The sequence below is a fragment of the Hypomesus nipponensis genome, chromosome 17, assembly GCF_054491055.1.
Source record: "Hypomesus nipponensis isolate SF chromosome 17, ASM5449105v1, whole genome shotgun sequence".
Taxonomy (NCBI): Eukaryota; Metazoa; Chordata; class Actinopteri; order Osmeriformes; family Osmeridae; genus Hypomesus; species Hypomesus nipponensis.
Window position 1 is genome coordinate 18,839,102 of NC_140377.1, and position 11,230 is coordinate 18,850,331.

At 42.0% G+C, this 11,230-nt stretch overlaps 1 pseudogene; it reads right to left on the reverse strand.

The window, feature by feature from the left end:
- Window positions 1–11,230, reverse strand: part of LOC146253841 (uncharacterized) — a 58,899-nt pseudogene extending 47,669 nt beyond the window's left edge.

The window sequence follows — 11,230 nt, forward strand, 5'->3', positions numbered from 1 at the left end:
GGGGGGGTATAGTTTAGGGCAGTCCAATTGTCTTTCAAAACGACAGTAGAACTCGTTCAGGTCGTTGGCCAGAGGAGAGTCGTTAGTGGAGTGGGGGGCTCTGGGCTTGAAGTTGGCGATCTGCCTGAGCCCCTCCAGACAGAAGCAGTTGTTAGCAGAGAACTGGCGCTTCAGTCTCTCACAGTCATGTAGCCTCTCTCACCGCCTTGCTAAACCTGTTCTTCGACTCCTTGAATCGGTCCCTGTCCCCACTCCTAAACGCGGCCTCTTTGTCCAGCCTCAGCCTTCTGAGTTTAGGTGTAAACCAGGGTTTGTCATTGTTGAAGCTCACCCTGGTGCGTGTTGGTATACTGCAGTCCTTACAGAAGCTGATTTATGATGTCATTGCACATTTCTCCCCCTCTCTTGTTCACTTGTGCTAGTATGTATAATACGGCCAATCAAACAAACAAGTAAATGGCTCTTAACACATTTACATTTAGTCATTTAGCAGACGCTCTTATCCAGAGCGACTTACAGTAAGTACAGGGACATTCCCCCCGAGGCAAGTAGGGTGAAGTGCCTTAATCAGGGACATGTCATTTGGCACGGCTGGAAATCAAACCGGCAACCTTCTGATTGGTAGCCCGATTCCCTAGCCGCTCAGCCATCTGACCCCCTGATGCCCCTAATACCATTTGTCTTATATGGTTATTCCGTTATTCCAAAATAAAACAAAACAATCCAAGCATTTAATTTCCAATAATCCAGTTCCGACATCCGAATGGACAAAACGATATTACGGCCCTATTTTGCGTTTGTCAACACGGGTTACAAAATAGAAAAAACTATGGCCGCCGCAGGTACACGGTCCAAAACCACTCTGTGAGCAATCTAAACATTAGGCCCACAATTTGAAATCTGAAAACAGATTTTGTAGTAACGTAGCATCATGATAGCGTGACTTCTATGCGACTATCGGGGCTGCACACCCCTAATCAATACTCCTGTCCTAACCTTGGATAAAATATTATAGAAGCTAGGTTTATCTGTAACAATATCCTGGGAACATAGGCTATAATCAGTTAATATTATTTTCCACAGTAGAATCTGCATTTGGAAGCCTGGTCACTACCACTGGTAGTTTGTTTGTGTGGCTAGTTATTTTGCCTGAGTTACACTGCTTCATGAAAAAGTTGCTACAAAGCACAAAAGGGGGCAAACATGTACATGCTTTATTTAAAGAAGATTTTTTTTTTTATGATAATGAAACTATGAACACTATAAAAAAAAGGTAAACAACTGTCTTGCTTATTCTGGTTCTTGATCTTCTTCTGTACTTTCTATGTGCACTATCTGGTGTATTTAGCGTGACAGAAAGTGAATGAAATATAATGCCCTCAGAAAAGGTCTTTACAAATCATAGGGGTGCTAATGGTAAAATCCTAAACAATCCTCAGTATTGACACAATTATTGGTGTTCATCAGAACTATTAAGTATTGTATTCCTGTAAGTACAGATACCATTTCAAGAACAACCTGCATGACCCTAACCAGTAATATTGAGTGCCTTGATGCTTTTTTAATGAAATTACAAATGTGTGCTTCCAAACTGATAGGTGTCAGTTTGTGTTTACTAAGTGACTACACAGTCTGACACAGCTTCCCCTCCATTGTTTCAGGGGTAGAGCTTCTTCCTTGTGTCCTGTCATGTTGGACTGTAGATCTGGTGTTACTGCATGTGCTGTCCCAGTAGGTGCAGGCCAGTAGTTCTTCCAGCTGTGGGTCATACTGCTGGGACAACTTCACCCCCTTGGTCTTTCTATCTTAGATGATGCAAGAAACTCTTCAATAGGTCATTTGTTTGACACAAATAGTCAGTGTGGGCTGCTTAGGGCTTCTCTCCAGTGTGGGACATGCGGTGATGTCTGAGATTGCTAGCTTTGCTAAAGGTTTTATCATAGATCTCACAGCTGTAGGGCTTCTCTCCAGTGTGGATGCTGCAGTGAGATGTTAAATCCAGAGTCTGTCTAAAGGTTTTATCACAGAGGTCACAGCTGTAGGGCTTCTCTCCAGTGTGGATCCTCATGTGCTTCTTGAGGCTACTGGATGAGGAAAGGCTCTTCCCACATGTGTCACAGTGATGTGTCTCCATTACTCAGCTCTTTCTTTCTTCTCTGTCTGGTCTCTCTGGATCCTGTATTTAGTTTCTGGAAGCTTGTTTCTCTCTGGTTGATCCTCCGTCTGGTTACTGCTGTTTCTGGTTGTGTCTCTCTCTGGTTGAGTCTCTCTCTGTAGTCTCTCTGGTTGAGTCTCTGTGATCTCTCTGGAGCCTTAAGGAGTCTTCTCTGTCTTGTCTCCGCCCATGATTTATGTATGATTGGCCATTTGATCTGCTGCTTTCACATATCAATTAAATATTGTGTCTGTCATAATGGGCCACTTTGCATATGTAATGTTGATCATTTGGTGAGAGGTGTATCTTTCTCAGGTTTATTTTTACTGGAGAAACACAAAACACTGTCACAAACTTATTTGGCATCCTCTTCATAGTATTAGTTTTTTTTTCTCAAAATTATACGCCTACACAAATTATATTAGCCTATACATTACGTAGTGTAATATAATTTATGTTCAGATAACTTTCCAATCAGATTCACTGACTAATTCTATAATTCAGTTAAATAAAACGGAGAGTGCTTGAAAACCACAGTGTAAATGTAATTCATGTAAGTTACTGTATTTGATTCTTGCCTTTCATAGATGGCAAAGATCTGCAGCTTTCACATATAAATGAACTCTTTTGCCTGTCATAACAAGCAGGGCCGGACTTAGGGCGGTGGGGGCCCCTGGGCTTGCGTCAATTTTTGGTCCCTACCAACTATAATCAGCCAAGTAGTTCCAGCAAAACTGTTAACCGTTCTAAATGATTGAGGGACAATGACATGCCTAGATAGTTGGCTAGTCTTGATGTTAAACATACTGTCAAATTATAATGACTGCTTGGAGCATATGTCAACTTTGATGCGATCATCTCACATCCATTTGTTATTCAACTCGCTACACATGCTGCGGCCGTACTGTATTGCTCAGTGCTTGGATGTACAAATGCAAGCACACATTTTTATTTTATTCCTTCATCCGAGCCTCTGCACAACCAATATCTCAAATTTATTTTCTCTGGAAATGCGCCGACACAACTTCCCAAAGTTTTGCATGTCTGCGCCAAACATTTCAGCCACTACTGTTTCCTCAACTTCAGCCAACACAAAAATGGCCCTCCACCTCTGGATCATTACTAAATCTCCTTGGTCAAGCTACAAACCTTGGACAAGTAAGTTAACTAAAGCTATATCATTTTGTTGCTTTACGGTTACCTAGCTTGCTACCCTTAGAATGTGGCTGTAACATTAGCTCTGCAGCTAACAGCTGAGTTACTGTTGCTAACGTAAAGATAAATGGCATCAAGTGTGTGTGTGAATACAAACGCTATAACGCCAGTGTTGTACACTTCTTTGTTATTTGGATAACCGTTCTGCTGTTGGTGTTATGGCTCGCGATATCCGCCTTTCTCCACATTGAAATGACTGAGTGTGCACCTCTGCAAACCAGGGTGATCAGATGAGAATGGCTAAATTCGAGCCATCTTACAGCAACTGGGGCTACGAGCCATTGCGATACATCCGTTGTAAACATTAGCGCATGTTGCCGCCCCTCTCCTCCTCATTAGCATTTAAAGTTACAGACACAGAAACAGCGAGTTCTGAGGAAAGCTGATTGTGGGACTACTTGTAGTGCCTATAATTCTGCACCATGGCTGAATTTCGGGAAAGAAACTTCAGATACAGTATTAGGGGACCACTAAGGCCTATATAAAAGCATCCAAAAACAGCATGTCATGTCACCTTTAAAGTATAATAGCAGTGTACTTATTTATATACTTTTTTTGTACTAATTAAACTGAATTGGCCCACTTTTTAATAGCAGGTTATTATAACCTTCAAATGCATAATGCACTTGAAACCCTTCTGGCTGCTTCTTTCTTAAGTGGCTTTTTCGTTTTTTTTCCATTAATAAAAGTGTCCAAAAGTCCAAAAGTGTACTATCCATATACGTATTGTATACTGTAATATACTTCTTTTTTTGTAAGGGTTGCGATGGTAGTGTTTGGAATTATTTTCATAGAAAATTCACAGAAAAAGGAAAGGGTTTGCTGTTGTAAATCAATTCCATTTAACTTCGTGTTGCGCAGTGACTCCGTTTGTTATGTTTCTGTCTTCTCTCAGCTGGCTTTCTGATTGGATATTGTTTCGTTTCACGTGATAAACTTGGGGGGTGGTCCTCATGGTTCCCCCCACACAACAGGATTTCTGATCGCAAATATTCAACATGATTGTTGAATATTTAGGATTTGCGATCGGGGTGCCTCAGACGTCCTTCCGAGCAGATACGGTCACTCTTGACACACCAAGGAAATATCTGATAAAATAATCAGTAGAACCATCAAGATAATCGGGATGTAGGATTGTTGGAAGGGGCGAAATCGGCCCGATTATCCTGTATTGCATTCCCAGCATTACATTGTATCCATAGAAGACTGACTGAAAGTATGGTGTCAAAATGAAGACTTTAATTAGATAATCAATAAAAACACGATCATGAAACTATAAACACCATTTTTTAAGGTATATTTATTGCCTGTGTTGCTTGTTCTGGTTCTTGATCTTCTGCTGTACTTTCTATTGTGCATGTGGTGTATTTAGGGTGATATACAATGAATACCATATAATGTTAAGTCTTCAGACAGGTATTTCCAAAGCATCACCAAGAACGTCTTCAAAATGTCATTTGTTGGACATAATAGTCAGTGTGTGCTTCTAGATCTTCTCTCCAGTGTGGATTCTGCTGTGAACTGTGTAACTGTTAGCATGGCTAAATGTTTTACCACAGATGTCACAGCTGTAGGGCTTCTCTCCAGTGTGGATTCTGCGGTGAACTGTGAAACTGCTAGCCTGGCTAAAGGTTTTACCACAGAGGTCACAGCTGAAGGGCTTCTCTCCAGTGTGGATTCTGCGGTGAGATGTTAAATCCCCAGCCTGTCTAAAGGTTTTGCCACATAGGTCACAGCTGTAGGGCTTCTCTCCAGTGTGGATTCTGCTATGAGATCTGAAATGGCAAGCCTGGCTAAAGGTTTTGCCACAGAGGTCACAGCTGTAGGGCTTCTCTCCAGTGTGGATCCTGCAATGACATGTTAAATCCCCAGCATGTCTAAAGGTTTTATCACAGAGGTCACAGCTGTAGGGCTTCTCTCCAGTGTGGATCCTGCTATGAGTTTTGAAATGGTGTGCCTGGCTTAAGGTTTGACCACAGATGTCACAGATGTAGGGCTTCTCTCCAGTGTGGATCCTCATGTGCTTCTTGAGGTTAACAGATGAAGAAAGGCTCTTCCCACATGTGTCACAGTGATGTGTCTCCATATCTCAGCTCTGTCTTTGTTCTTGGTCTCTCTGGATCCTGTATCTAGTCTCTGGTAGCTTGTTTCCATATGGTTGATCCTCTGTCTGGTTACTGCTGTTTCTGGTTGAGTGTCTCTCTGTAGTTGAGAGGCTGTAGTCTCTCTGGAGCCTTAAGGAGTCTTCTTTGTCTAGTCTCCGCCTATGATCGAGTATGATTGGCCAGTAGCAGATCTGCAGCTTTCACATATAAATTAGATCTTTTGTCTGTCATAATGGGCCACTTTGCAAATGTCGATCATTTGGTGAGAGGTGTATGGTTCTCATGTTTATTTTTACTTTGGAAACACAACACTGTGACAAAAACCTATTCGGCATACAACTCTTCTTTATAGTGATTTGGTTTTCCTCAAAATTATAGGATATATGATTAGCCTATACAATAGGCTATAGTATAATATTATGTATGTTCAGATAACTTTCCAATCAGGTGCACAGACTAAGTGCACAGAGAGTGCTGGTAATATAGGCAGAATATTTAGCCCCAACCCCTTGTCCCAAGAGATAAGATGTGCAATATGGAACCTTCTAGAAGCTTCTGGAAGATTGAGTCACCCATCCACTACGCACGCAGCCTCAACCTTGGCTTTGGGGGCTGCTTTCCCCTCTCATCCAGTGACCTAAAGTGTTCCCCGAAAACCTGCACTTTCCTTGACCCCCAACCATGTTGTTCTCGCAAACCTTCCTTCACCCTACTCAGCCCCCTCCTTACTTGAGGTCACTCTGACATGCCCATGTCCAGCTCCCACCCTTTGGAGTTAGTAGCTCCTTAGTTTCTACTGAGAACAGCTAGAAACACTCAATAAGAAGTTTGTTATGGACTCAGTCATCCTCACTAACTTTTACAAATGCACTATAGAGAGCCTTCTGACTGGTTGTATTACAGTGTGGTATGGGAGCTGCACAGACAGGGACCGCAAGGCCCTACAAAGTGTGGTCCGTTCTGCTGAGTTTATCATCGGCAGGAAGCTCCCAGCCCTACAGGACATCCACCACACATGTTTCCTAAGGAAAGCCAGCAGTATTCTAAGACACTGTTCCCACCCATCCCAGTCTCTTTACCCCGTTGCCTTCTGGCAGGCGTTACCGCAGCATCCGGTCATGCACACGCAGACTGGACAACCGTTTCTACCCAATGGCCATCAGGCTTCTGAATGGACACTGATATGGACATTGATTTACTGCACACTAGTCACTTATACACTCAGTCACTTTCAGCTACTGGTTGCACTATCAGTATCATTGCACTACTGTACCTCACTGTACCGCCACCAGGCTTCTGTATGGTCTGATCTGCAATTCTACACTATTGTACTGTACTCCACTTAGGTTAGAATAGGTTATAGGGTTGAAATAGGTTTTATGTGCATTTAGGGTTAGTGTAGTGTATTATTGATTGTTGTCTGTAATTTAGGTCGTTTTAGTGTTAGTATAGTCGATTATTTATTGCTATCTGTATATTTAGGAAGTTTCACTTATTTAAGCTCAGCATAGATGTAAATTATGTTCTGTGTACTTATATGTCATGTTATACCAGGTGCTTGCATTGTCTTGTCTTAAAAATGTCAGTGCCCAGTCTGACCTTGTGTTGTTCTGTGTACCTGACAAATAAAACACTTGAAACTTGAAACTAACCATAGCAACCCCTGCTCCATTGTCTCCTCTTGGTCCAAACTAAACTATCAGCAGTGTTCTACATAACAAGATACACACACAGAAGAAAATCCCCCTGTATCAAACAGCCCAGCCTCAAGGCCGTTATATGCTACTCCGTACTATACGATTACGGACACATGGGAAGGGCCTACGCATAGTTGGAACGCCCTGAAACGCCCTCTCTGTCGTCTGCGGGGCCGACGGAGACCTTTCCCGTGCACCGTTTAAATTCCTGTCGATCCGTCGTGCCGTGCTGTACGAGACGGATACCCCTTGGCCGTGATTGGTCCGCTACGACATCATTTCCAAACGACATCATTTCCGACGTCGACAGAAAGGCGTTTTCTCTAAGGTCGTCTTTTTGAAAGACGTCTGTGATGAGAACTTCTTGGAGAGAAATTTTTATTGTGAGCTAGTTTATGCTCTACTCTAGCGAATACAGAAACGTGAGTTTGTTGTCTGTGCACTGATTGCCACAGTTTAGTGACCTACAGTAGTAGCCTACATTGTAGTTTTGACTGTAGCCTACATACAGTTGTATGGATCTTTTTGTTTCCAATTATATCAGTCTTTTTGTTTATTATTTTTCACATTGGATTATACACTTGGTGGAGAAATGAATTCACAAAACCAGAGCTTTGTCTATATCGCAGGGGTGTCAAACCCATTTTCACCGAGGGCCACATCAGCATGGTTGCCGTCAAAGGGCCAGTTGTAACTACGATGTAACGTCAGTAACGATGTAAAAACATGGTGTTTTTGTTGTAGCTTTTGTGAACTTAGGGCATATTATGCTGCAATTTAAGTCCGCCTTTTAATTCTTGGACAATCTGCTGTTTTTCTTGGGAGGATACATTTGCAAATTGTTCTCAGTGTTTGGTGATAAAATGCAAGCGCGCATAGCGCAAGAGCAAAACTTGTTTTGCCCTTCATCTGAACGCAGAATAGCTTTTTGAGCTTTATGTAAAATAAACATTGCCGTTTTCCAATAGCCTAGGTAAAACCTCGTCTAATGAAGGTGATGTCTTCATCATTGCTGGCTCCAAATTGTCGATAAGGGAAGCAGAAACATGCTAGCTTGGCTGAGTACTCTAACCAAGTTCGAGAGCGATACCAACTTGGGTTGAATGCCCGAGGACCTTGGCTGAAAATGCACATGGGGTACGTTTGCAGAACCGGCTGCATTGGAGTGCTGTCATTCAAACCATGCTCGCCTTCACCCAGTTAAACTTTGCGTTTAACACTGATGTGCATACACTGCTTTCTAGAGGCGGGATGTCGTCCCTTTGCCGTAACACAATTGAAATGCATGGTGAGAGATGTCGTTTATGGTCAATGCACGCTGTAAAGCAGCGTAGACTTATTTTAATAGCCCATTAATCTTCCGCGGGCCACATAAAATGACGCGGCGGGCCTTGAGTTTGTCTTTAATATAATATTATGTGACTGCACCTGCTGCACTCATCGTCTGACTAGTGACAACTGGTAAAAGTGTCACACGTGTGATGAGAGGTGGGAGATAAACAACGACGATTTCTAACTTACAAAGACGCAACAAAGCAACGTGTTTTCGGGTTAACCCTGTTAACCCTAACAAAAAACCGCTTCTCCACCTACTGTTCTGGCGGTGAATTGTTTTCAGCACTCCCAGCCTTCGGAGAACCATAAAGGCAACAGAAATGCTAATTAATCCGTCCTATCCGGCGACCCGCCCTTCCGTAACGGAGTCGGAGTACCATACTGGCACCTTCACACTCTCTGCACTCCTCCTGCCTTCCAAGGCAGACATAGCGTCTGCGGCAACATTCCTTCCTGCTCAACAGGCCTTCTCCTAAATTAGGTTAAAGGTGACTCCATCTATCCTTAATACACTGCCACACAATAATCAGCCCGCCGTTTTGGCAGCCCCTTTGTCACTGGTCACCCAGACACTCGTCTGGGACAGTTGTTGATTTGCATGAATGCTAAAATGACAATCACACTTTAATGACTCACCTCTGGAGAGGTGATCTCAACAGTTGAAGAGGAAGGTGGACAGAGGAAGACTCTGAAATTATCATTGAAAGTTGTGTTCTTGTAAATATTGTTCTAAACAGCTTTTAATGTCATGTTTGATATGCTTTTGTTTCTTATTTTATGTATTAAATTTTAGTTATAATTTTAATACTGTAACATGTACATGATTTACAGAGTTTGTGCCTGCAGCAGACCATATGTGTTTAACATATTCCCTTGTCTTGCAAGGGCACCACTTGGTCTACTGCAGCCTTGATTAATGATCCAATTTGAATTTGTATGCATTAGACAACTTTTCAGTCATATGACCGCTTCATCACTTTGAGTTCTGTTTACGATACAGCTCCGGTGCGTTAGGCGCCAAATCTTCATTGTGAATACCTCTGTTAACCATTGCTCTGAAGGCATGTTTTGTATTTGATGATATTTCAGTATCATTGATTTGATTATCTTACTATTTAGATAATGAACTATTAATGTGCATTTTAAGTTACTTGTTCTCCTTGAAACGTATCTATCAAGCTAAACTTTGATCTAGTCTGGTTGATGCGGCTAACTGATTATAAACATAGCTTTTGGGAATAAGTTTTAACTTAACCCTCCTGTTATCCTCAAATTTACTAACATCTTTCGTCCTTGGGGTCAATTTGACCCCAGCTTCTTTAACCCCCAGAATCTGATTTGTACCCAGGTTTTCTTGTGTCAGGTACTTTTGTTTGTTTGTTGACACACCTAAATAGCCCTTTAAATTAAAAATAACCCCCAAACACCCCCCTTTATACATCAAAACAACCTTTTGCCTGACTATGGAAAATATGCAAATCACTCAAATCCAATTGAATTACCTAAAATTTGAAATAAATATGTTTTATTAACGAGTCAATTATCTCCCTGAGAATGTAACCAAAAGTGAATTGTGGTTCCCAAGACAAGGACAAACACCAAGTGTCTCTGGCCTTTCAATTCACCAGCTACAATGCTCTTTCCTGGATACAAAATGGTTAATTTATTTTGTACTATATATGCTAGCAAGTTTAAACCTCTTACCATATTGTATAGAGTGTTATTTTGATATTATTAATAATGATACAAATAATGATACATTATATTTGAATAACCAAAAGTGTTAACTTATTCACATTGCCAACACGTTTTTCCGGCACGTGCCTTTCAATAAACTGTGAATCCAGTGGTTTCCCTTTTATTCATCTAAATTGTGTAATCTACACTTACAAATACACTATATAAACAGAATATAAAAACAAAAAGGTCTCTGGTCCACTGTTTATTGTGACTGCAAAATTCTAACTTAAGGTAGGCTCATTAACATTCAGTGACGTGGTAACGTTAGGAGGTGGCAGAACCTATGTATCGCTTAAAACCGATAGAGCACTCACGACACAGGCATAACAGGGCTGAAGGAGTGTATTGACGCTCCTCACAAAATCATTCACAGCTGGGACACAATGATTCTCTCTAAAAGAGAAAATCATTAATGAGTTGTGTATCTCAACACAGCTGTGTATCTCAACACCAGTTGCCAAAGGTGCTTAGGGCTTCTCTCCAGTGTAGGACATGCGGTGACGTCTGAGACAGCTAGTGTTGCTAAAGGTTTTACCACAGAGGTTACAGCTGTAGTGCTTCTCTCCAGTGTGGAATCTGCTGTGAGCTGTTAATTCCCCAGTCAGTCTAAAGGTTTTACCACAGAGGTCACAGCTGTAGGGCTTCTCTCCAGTGTGGATTCTGTGGTGATGTCCAAGATTGATAGCCATGCTAAAGATTTTACCACAAAGGTCACAGCTGTAGGGCTTCTCTCCAGTGTGGATCCTGCGGTGATGTGTGGTACTGCTAGCACGGCTAAAGGTTTTACCACAGAGGTCACAGTTGTAGGGCTTCTCTCCAGTGTGGATTCTGCGGTGATGTCTGAGATTAGTAGCTTCGCTAAAGGTTTTTCCACAGAGGTCACAGCTGTAGGGTTTCTCTCCAGTGTGGATCCTCATGTGCTCCTTGAGGTTACTGGATGAGGAAAGGCTCTTCCCACATGTGTCACAGTGATGTGTCTCCAT